Source organism: Dermacentor albipictus, chromosome 2 (genome assembly GCF_038994185.2).
Source record: "Dermacentor albipictus isolate Rhodes 1998 colony chromosome 2, USDA_Dalb.pri_finalv2, whole genome shotgun sequence".
Taxonomy (NCBI): domain Eukaryota; kingdom Metazoa; phylum Arthropoda; class Arachnida; order Ixodida; family Ixodidae; genus Dermacentor; species Dermacentor albipictus.
In genome coordinates this window covers 39,217,730-39,228,477 of record NC_091822.1, presented here as the reverse complement: position 1 = coordinate 39,228,477, position 10,748 = coordinate 39,217,730, and positions in this window count along the sequence as shown.

Genomic DNA, 10,748 nt, shown 5'->3' with positions numbered 1-10,748 from the left:
TTCCCACCTCCTCGTAGGACACGTCATCCTCCGATGGGACTTCTTATCCCGTCATAAAGCCGTGATCGACTGTGCACGCGCCGAAGTTGAATTTTTCCCTTGTGACGCACCCTTGGACGAAGATTGTGACCAACCTTCTTAACTTACCTTGCGCGAGGACACAGATATTCCACCTGGCTCCTTCGCTCTCGTACCAGTCTTTTGCGATGCCATCACTGATGCAACGGTTCTCTTCAAACCATCCGACGTCTTCATGAGCCGTAAATCTCTCTCACTACCCTTCGCCACGCTTAATGTGGCTGGCGGCTGCAGCAATATATACTTTCACAATGCGCTATGCGCGCCTATTACGTTACTCATTGGTGAATGCCTTGGCTTCGTGGGACTCCTCGACTCTGCGGTTTGGTTGACGTCCCCGGAGACACTTTTGATGTCGACTCCGACCAACCATCTTCGATTTCTGTGCTTGAGGAAACGTCCAGGAATGCGTTCTCGAATGCCATCGCCGATACCCTCACACCTGCCGAACGTGCCGACCTTCTTATCTCCTGCACCACTTTAGAAGTTCATTCGACGTTACACAACCTCACCTAGGCCGCACGTCGGAAATGCAGCACTACATTGACACCGGTTCACATCAGCCGTTACATCAACGATCATATCGCGTCTCTTCCGAAGAGCGTCGTGTCCTTACCACCCAAGTCGAAGATATGCTGCGCCGTGTTGTTATTCAACCTTCGCACAGTCCCTGGACATCTCCTGTCATTCTCGGTCGCAAAAAGGACGGGTCTATTCGCTTTTGCGTCGACTACAGTCGGTTAAATAAGGTAACGTGCAAAGACGTCTATCCTTTGCCGCGCACCGACGACGCCCTCGACAGTCTTCAGGGAGCAGAATTCTTCTCGTCCCTTGACTTGCGTTCAGGGTACTGGCAGGTCCCGATGGCTGCGGTCGATCGCCAGAAAACCGCATTCATTACGCCTGACGGCTTGTATGAATTTAACATGGTGCCATTCGGGCTTTGGAACGCCCCTGCCACCTTTGAACAACTCATGGACAACACGCTGCGTGGCCTCAAGTGGACTATACGTCTGTGTTACCTCGACAATGTGATGGTTTTCTCACCTGGTTTCCCTACACACCTGCTCCACCTCAGGCATGTTTGGACCTGTCTAACGAACGCTGGTCTTCAACTCAACCTCAAGAAGTACCACTTCGCAGCGCGAGAACTCACCGGTGATCTACCCGATCCTGCAAAACTTCGAGCAGTCGCTGAGTTTCCGAAGCCTCAGACCATCAAAGAACTTCGAAGCTTTCTGGGCCTATGTTCATATTTCCGGCGCTTCGTTCGGAATTTCGCATCGATCGTGGCGCCATTCACTCAGCTTCTACGCGGTGACGCCGCCCTGTCCTCCTGGTCCCCTGCATGTGACTCCGCCATTGCGACGCTGCATCGGCTTCTCACCTCCCCATCTATTCTTCGCCATTTCGACCCGTCAGCTTAAACTGAAGTACATACAGATGCCAGCGGGGTCAGTCTCGGCACCGTCCTCGCCGAACGAAAGCCCGGCAACCCCGAATACGTAGTCGCCTATTACGTATCCTGAGGCCAATTACAGCGTGACCAAAAAAGAGTGTTTGGCTTTAGCATGGGCACTTGGCAAGTTCTGACCACACCTGTACGGGCGCCCATTCGACTTGGTCACAAGCCACCACGCGCTTTCTTGGCTCGCCAAGTTTAAAGGTCCCATTGGAAGCCTTGCACGTTGAGCACTACGGACCCAGGAGTACGATATTCGCGTCGCATACCGCATCGGGCCCCCACACTCCGACGCAGACGCCCTGTCTCGTTCACCTTTACCTCCAGACTCGGCCTGCCGACCAACCTCCGCACACTCCGTGTCATTTCTCAACATGGCCTCCTTTGCCACCGCACAACGTCGTGACCCGTGGATCGCTTCTCTTTTCGACTATCTTTCTTGCTCATCGAGCGTCCCTGTATCCCGAACCCTCCGACGACAAGCAGTTCATTTCGCCATTCGTGACCAGCTGCTGCACCGACGCAATTGCACTCCTGAAGGTCTTCGGTGGCTTCTGATGGTTCCCCGCAGCTTGAGGTCTCAAATATGTGCCCCTTTCCACAACAATTCGCAGTGTGACGACGCGGGAGTCTTTAACACGTACGGACGAATCCGCCAGCGCTACTACTGGCGCGGCATGCACAATTTTTCGCAAAACTTTATTCGGTGCTGTCTTGACTGTCAACGCCGCAAATCGCCGCCTTTGCACCCATCTGGTGCCTTGCAGCCGCTCCCGTGTCCTGCCACACCCTTCGATCGCATCGGCATCGACCTGTACGGCGCGCTTCCTATGACGCCAGATGGCAATCGGTGGATCGTAGTTGCTCTTGACCATTTGACACGCTACGCCGAAACTGCTGCTTTACCAAGTGCTACAGCACGGGATGTAGCCTCTTTCGCCCTACATCGCTTTGTGCTTCGACACGGTGCAGCTCGACAACTCCTGAGCGATCGAGGTGCCGCCTCGCTCTCCTATGTGGTCGAATGTTTGCTTTCGGTATGCCATATTATTCATCGCACAAGCACGGCATACCATCCACAGACTAACGGGCTCACAGAGCGATTTAACCATACACTTGGTGATATGCTCTCTATGTACGTGGCATCTGATCATGGTAACTGGAACCGTATCCTTCTATTCATCATGTTCGCGTACAGCACCGCGATCCAGGCCACTACGGGATTTTCACCTTTCTTCCTTCTTTATGGCCGCGAGCCTACGCATACCATTGACACGCTCCTTCCATACCATCCTGACGCTTCCGAGTGTCTACCTGTGTCCGACGTCGTCCGGCAAGCCGAAGAATGCCGCCAGCTAGCGCGCTCCTTTACGGCAGAGCGACAGCAGCGCAAGAAAAAAAAAACGCACCGACACGCATCCAAACACCACCTACGCTCCAGGCGTTCTTGTGTGGCTGTCGGTCCGTTTCGAAACGCCGGGGCTTTCCTCAAATCTGGTGCCGAAATTCTAGGGGCCTTACTGATTCTTGGAGCAATCACCCCCGGCGAATTTTCTCACTGAGCCATTGTAACCACCTGAAGACTTGCACTGGCGTGCACATGGCATTGTCCACGTCTCGTGTCTCAAGCCCTACCACGACCCTCTACTTCCCGATTCTTAAGGTGCCAGCATGGCTCTTTTTGTCCGTGGGGAGATTGTGAAGAAGACGCGCCTCGCGGCACAGACGCATCGCCAACACGCGGCTCGGCTCGCGCTGTTGATTGCTGGCGTCTTTTTGGACAGTGCTTCGGGTTGCCTCGCCGTTCCCGGTCGCTGTGCCTTTACATTAGGAGCCTCCAATAAACCTCTTCTCATTATTATCATAACCTGTAATCTATATTGACTAAATCAATTTAAATTTTTCTTCTCCAATAGTCCTGTTTGGTCTTAAAGGGAAGCTAAAACACTTTTCGAAAAAAATGAGTTCTCTGCGGCATTCTACACTTTTCAGTCCCCTGAACACGAATCTCTCGTTCAAAAAGGGCGAAAACAAGCGCAAGCGGCTGTTTTTTCATGAAAACGCGCACCAGCGCCTCAGGGTATCGCGCGAACGCCGCTGTTGCCCGTGATTGGTCGGAGCCGCTGTGACGTCAATGGCGGCAGTTGCCGGTCGGCGCCGCCGTTTCAGAGCGTAGCACGCTGTTCTGTTCTGGCTTCATAGCTGAGTTGTAAGCATTATGGAACGTTCTCGCTGTCTCGGACAGCTTGTATTTTCGCCGTACATGTTCGAACAGACAGCCAATACGGAAAACGATGGCGGCAATGGCGGCAACGACGATGTTGAGTGTGCCGAAAGCGAGAGCGATGTGTGCACCTTCTCGCGCGTTGGAAATCTTAGCTGTTACGTATGCTTTTTTTTTCATGTAGCTGCACGTTCCAATGACGGGAGAAAAAATGCGCTAAAGTGTCACTGGGAACTTGCTGCTGGAAGAATGCAGAAGCACTAACTTCTCATTAGATTGTAAACACGGGTACAATTCCGCGATGTCAAGCACCTTGCCGCTGCTTGTGTAAAGTCCCGTGGTTTTCTGAGCGTTGATACACGATCGCGAACATAAGTGCTGCGTTTCAAAGCGCGCGCATGCAGTGCTGCGAGGTACAGTCATGGGATTTGCTTATAATATACATCCAGATCGAGATGGTCAGGGGGATTATATGTGCAATATTCAGAATATGGTTCGACGAATTTGCAATTGTGGCTCGATCAAGAATCGGTATGCGCGCTCCATGCTAGTGTTGACATAAAGATTTTAGGCAGTTTTAGCACCACCGTGTGGTAAACATAACTGCAACCGTACGTCGAATGTCACTAAGCAAGCCTATACTCCATTTCATACCTCTGGTGCAACGCTGTGGAAGCTACGCACGAAGTCCGGTTACCAAAATTTATTACTGCGCGCGTTTCCGTCTATGGTTCGCAGCGTGCCAGCGGCGTTTGCTCGCGCGACCATGCACGTGAAGCTGCCGCGACGGGCTGCAATTAAAGAATGCCGAAAAGAAAATTCATTTAAAAGAACGTGTTAGCAGCCGTATAAGTACACGGATTGTTTCTGTGGGTAAATTCTTTTTTTTTATTCAGAACTGAGCTTATATATGAAAAGTTTTCTCAAAAATGGGGTCAAGAAACACCGAACTTCTTCTAAGTGCGAACGCAGCCACTGCAAGAAGTATCTCAAGCCTCCACAGCGTTGCACCTGATGTGTGAAACGGAGTATAGAAACGCTAGCAACAACGCTTTTCCGCATTTGTTGTAAGGCTATCCGGCTATCGCGGAAATGGTCCGAGCACAGCACAGTTGATTTCGTCGGCACGAACTTATCTCTCCTCACCGTACTGCGCTGCAAGCTTCTTGTCCTTCGGGAACCTGTGAAACGCCACATCGTCTCGCCCGCGTGTGTTCGCGCAGCCGAATGCTGCACAGAACGAGGGCATGTTGGGCGCCCTTGGCTGTAGGCACTCACGCAGCACAGAAGGAAAGAACAGTTTACGAAAATCGCAAAACAAACGTGAGCGGCGGCGGCGGCAAATCTCTCGTAGCGTCGTTCAGTGAAGCGCAGGACGGAAAGAGGCATGCCAGCGCATGCCAGCACGCCGGTCCGGCAGCTCGGTCCCCGCCAGTGACGTCACTCTCGCCGGTTCTCTCCTCTGGCAACCACCTCACCCGGCGCTCCGGGAAGCGATGGGGGCGTGTCCGCGGGGGTGATTTAGAAAGCGATTTCCGTCCCTTATATGAACAAAACGAAGAAAAAAATTTCGGAACCGTAAATTATTAGGTCTGTTCTTCCCAATCCCAGCAATTCATGGAAATTGAAAACCGTTTCAGCTTCCCTTTAATAGGAGCAGCAAACGTATGCTCGCAAGGCATGTGGGGTCAAGGAAAATGTTCCCAGGGGAAGAGTGCAATGCGACCTGGCAAAGAAAGTAAATTTGCTTCTGCATGCTGAAAAAGTCGACTGACTCGTTGGTCTAGCTTCTGTAAAAGGCATGTATTTCGTTCAGATGACAAAGTGAAAATGTGCTTACTATATTTTCAGCTATATGAATGTGCTGGTTCCGCAGTTTTTTCGAACAGGAACCTGCTGCTGCTCCCACTGCAGCTGCTGTCGCGGGCGCCGTCTTTGTGACGGTTGCATGAAAGAATATGTACATTATAAAAGGACGAAAAAAAGTTGCTCAAGCTCCGCCTTCAAGATTGGAATGCGATAGCGTTATCGGCCCCGTTGACGCCGAAGCCAGATATTCTGCGAAGTGGCGCCGATGTAAAACAATGGTGGGCAAATCCAGGTGGTGGTGGACGACAAAGCTATATCTCATTCCCGCGTAAAGCAGACTACATGCCGTGAATAAATTGCTCATAACAAAGGGGTTTGTGTTTGAGTTTCCATGAAACCGAATTATGTGTTTTTTTTTGTTTGTTTCAAATATTTTCACGTAGATTAAAATTATAATGCGATACACTTATTCTGTAGGTTGTCTGTAAGTGCGACTTTACACATTTCCTGACGCATTTTACTTTTATGTATTCACTTAGTTCTGTAACACTTATCCGCCACACTTAGTGCCTCCGTAGTTGTGGTTCGAGGTTATTTTTCTGGCGGAAAACGCCACCGACACCGGATTTTCTGCTAGACAGGGCCCTCAATGTTATCGCGTTATTATTGTTGCATAGGAAGACGCAGACGAAAAGCTATACACAAGTATATTTAGAAGGGATTACACCGCACTTGGCCAAGAGGCAACAGCCCGCGCTAGCGTCTAATCGTTGTCGTCGTCTTCTCACTGCTCGCCTCATCGTCATCGCAAATACTATTCCGTAGCACTACCCCCGGCGGCAAAAGCGCCGTCCCGGAGCGACTAAAGACCAGACTCGGAAGCAGTGTAGTAGGCCTTGAGCCTAGTGACGTGCACGACATCACTAGAGGCCAGAGTAGAGGACGAGCTTGAGCTCACAGGAGCAATTTCGTACGTCACAGGCGTCACCTGGTGCAGCACGCGGTAGGGCCCTGTGTATCGCGAAAGGAGCTTTTCTGAAAGTCTGATGTGATGAGAGGGCGACCACAGGAGAACGGGCGCACCAGACGAAAATTGTACGTCACAGTAGCGGGCGTTGTACTGACGCTGCTGAGTGGTTTGCGAGTCCGTCACTCGAGAACGGGTAAGCTGGCGTGCATGGTGGGCGAGGGCGATGGTGGCGCGCGCATACTCGCTTGTTGAAATCGCAGCAGGAGGAAATACCGTGTCAAGGGGCAAGGGCGGTGCGCGACCTTACAGTAGGTAAAATGAAGGAAATGCGGCGGTGTCATGCCGGGAAGAATTGTGCGCATATGTGACGTAAGGAAGGGCAATGTCCTAGTCGTGGTGGTCCTTGGAAACGTACTTGGAGAGCATATCTGTAAGAGTACGGTTTAACCGCGCTGTCAGGCCATTGGTTTGAGGCTGGCATGAGGTAGTCAGCTTGTGTTGAATGGAGCAGGAACGCACAATGCCGGCGATAACTTTCGAGGGGAAGTTGCGGCCATGGTCAGTAAGCAACTGTCGCGGGGCGCCATGAAGTAAGATAATGTCACGCAAGAGAAAGTCCGCGATGTCAGTGGTGCAACTGGTAGGGAGATCCCGCGTGGTAGCATATCGGGTGGCGTAATCAGTTGCGATGGCTCTCCATTTGTTCCCAGATGATGACGTGGGAAAGGCACCGAGGAGGTCTAATCCAAAACGAAAGAACGGTCCCACAGGGACGGTGATCGGCTGGAGGTAACCGGCAGGTAGTACCTGAGGTGTTTTCGGACGCTGGCAGGGTTCACAGGCAGCAACATAGCGTCGGATGGAGCGAGCAAGACTGGGCCAATAGAAGTGGCGGCGTACGCGGTCGTGCGTGCCGGTCATTCAAGATGTCCTGCAGTGGGTGCGTCATGCATCTCAAAGAGCACAGTCTGTCGTAGAGGTTTTGGCACGACAAGAAGAGCAGATCTGTCAGGGAGGAAATTCCTTTGGTACAGAATGCCGCCTTGAAGGACATATCGGCGAACGGATGCGTCGGTAGGTGTAGAGCGCAGACGCCGGATGAGTGCCCGCAGCGATAGGTCTCGGTGCTGCTCATCAGCGATGTTAGCGAAGGCAGACACAGAGAAAATGCCGTTGGTGGTACTACTATCGGCGCCGTCAGGCTCGTCTACCGGTTAACGAGACAGGCAGTCAGCCTCCTTGTGTAGTCCACGAGATTTGTAGTTGACAGTGTAGGAATATTCTTGGAGGCGTAAGGCAGCATCTTTCAGTGAGCATAACCAGCAAAGCGCGTGATGGTCTGTGACAACGGAAAAGGATGGCATGAGGATATAAATATGGGCGGAACTTCACAATCGCCCAAACTAGGGCCAGACACTAACGCTCAGTGGTGGAATAGTTGCACTCCGAGGGTGAGAGGAGCCTGCTGGCGTAAGCGATAACACGGTCGTTGCCACGCTGGCGTTGGGCCAGTACTGCGCCTATTCCGTGACCGCTGGCATAAGTACGGACTTCGGTAGGTCCAGAAGGATCGAAATGGGCCAGAGCGGGAGGCGTTGTGAGAAGGCCTCGTTATCAACCCACAGGAAAGGGGCGTCTTTTTTCAAAGCTCGGTTCATGGAGGTGCTATGGCCGCAAAATTTTTCACGAAACGGCGGAAGTACGAACAAAGGCCGATGAAGCTGCGCAGATCCTTGACACACTGCAGAATAGGGAAGTGCGTAACAGCATGGTTCTTGCCTGGGTCCAGTTGCACTCGGTTCGCGTCAACGAGACGCCCAAGGACGGTAATCTGGCGACGGCCGAATTGACACTTCAATGCGTTGAGTTGCAGACCGGCTTGACGAAAAACGTCCAGGACTGCTGAGAGGCGCTCGAGGTGCGTAGTGAGCGTTGGGGAGAATACTATACTATCGTTCAAGTAGCACAGACATGTCGACCATTTTAAACCATGAATAAGGGAGTTCATCATGCGTTAAAAAGTGGCAGGTGCGTTACTTAGACCGAACGGCATCACTTTGAATTGGTAAAGACCGTCTGGTGTTACAAAAGCACTCTTTTCGCGGTCGAGATCGTCCACGGCGATCTGCCAGTGGCCGGAGCGAAGGTCAATAGAGGTGAAGTAGCGAGCACCATAGGGGCAGTCAAGAGCGTCATCTATCCGAGGTAGGGGATACACGTCCTTTTTGGTAACCCTCATAAGGTGCCGATAATCAACGCAAAAGCGCCATGAGCCATGCTTCTTTTTTACTGGTACAACAGGGGACGCCCATGGACTACATGACGGTTGAATAATATTCTTGGCAAGCATTTAGCGAAATGAATAGGAGGACCATCGCCAGTATTAATGCGATACTTAAAAGCTGTAGTTTGGGCCGAAGGACCATCTTTAAAGTAAAAAATATCGTGGCAGGAAAACAGAACACGGTAGCGCTCGCGAGCGTGCTCGGACGGCATATCGGGCGCAATCATTTTCTTTAAATCGGTGATGGTACAAGTTGCCGACTGTGATGGTAGAGGAGGATCCGCTGAATTGTCGTCTACTACAATAGATGCTACTGAGTGATCCTCGAATGAGCAAAGCTGGGCGAGAGACATTCCACGTGGCAGCGCTTGTGTCGTCAAGCCACTGGCAGGCAGACGCAATTCGCCATGATAGGTAAAATTGTATGAGGTACTGTGATCCCGTATGTAAGTAGGGCGTCTTGCGTAGGAGCCGCGATGTAGTGAGCGTCCGGCACTGGTGGGAATGACACTAACTCAACGTAAGTTAGTGCCGAAGGTGGCAAGCGAACGAAGTCGACGGAACTGAGGCGACTGGGGTGTGGTTCAACGGGATCCAAAACGGGTAGGTCAAGGCCGACAGTACTTGCGGAACAATCGATGAGAGCAGAATGTGTGGAGAGGAAGTCAAAGCGGAGGATGATGTCGTGGGCACAGTGGGCGATGAATGTAAATAGCACGATAATGGAACGATCGGCGAAGGAGACGCGGGCGGCACACATACGAACTACAGGGGTTGTTCCGCCATGGGCGACATGGACAACAGGCGTCGTGGCACACATGATTATTTTGTTCAGGCGGTTGCAAAGGTCAGCGCTCATTACCGATAAATCCGCCCCAGTGTCTATAAGAGCAGATACAGAAACACCGTCGACTTGCACGTCCAGGAGGCTCAGATGAGTGGGCTACATCAGTACAGGATTGGTGGCGTAGGGAGCATTGCAGCGTCACCTGGAGGCGTTGCATCGTCTTGTTTTCCTGCTGGGAGCGGCGCCGAAGGGAGCCAGCGAAAAAGAGCGACGGGGCTGGGGAGAGCGAGATTGTCGTCGTTGGGGCGAAGGCGAAGGAGAATAGGGGCGCTTCGGCGCAGGAGAATCAATGGCGGCATTATTGGAGCGCGCGACATACGGACGAGACGGGCACCTGAGGGGCGAGGAACACCAGCGACTGCGACAGTCCCGAGAAATGTGCCCGATTAGACGGCAGTGAAAACAAATGGGCTTGTCGTCAGCAGTGCGCCATTCATATGGGTTGCCGAAACGTGGTGGGTAATAAGATGCCGGACGGGGCAGACTCGATGAAAACGGGTGGTTATCAGGGCGATGGGCCGAGCAGATGGTGTTTAGACCCATGTTTGCGAATTCCTGGCGGACAACTGCCTGGATTAGGGAAACCGTGACTGCAGATGCGTTGGAGGGGCTGGAGTCGAAGGCAGCCGGATAGGCAGCCTCGATCTCACGCCGGCCGATCCGGGTAATGTCGCCAGTGTTGGTGGGACGAGGAGCGTCGGTACAGGAATATGTCGCTGCGTTGTTGGGCAGACGGGCAAACTGCAGGTCAATATGTCGGCTTTTAGTGAGTTCTAGGCGGCGGCACTCTTTTATAATAGCATCCACCGTCACCACGTTGTTAAAAACGAGGAAGTTGAAGGCGTCATCGACAATGCCTTTGAGGATGTGAGAGACCTTGTCGGACTCAGTCATGTGTGCGTCAACTTTGCGGCACAGAGCCAAGACGTCCTATATGTATGTGACGTAGGGCTCCGTTGACGTCTGCACGCGGCCGGTTAACGCCTTCTGCACGGCAAGTTGGTGACCGTATGAGTTGCCGAACAAGTCTCGGAGCTTTTGTTTAAGCGAATCCCAACTCGTGAGCTCATCTTC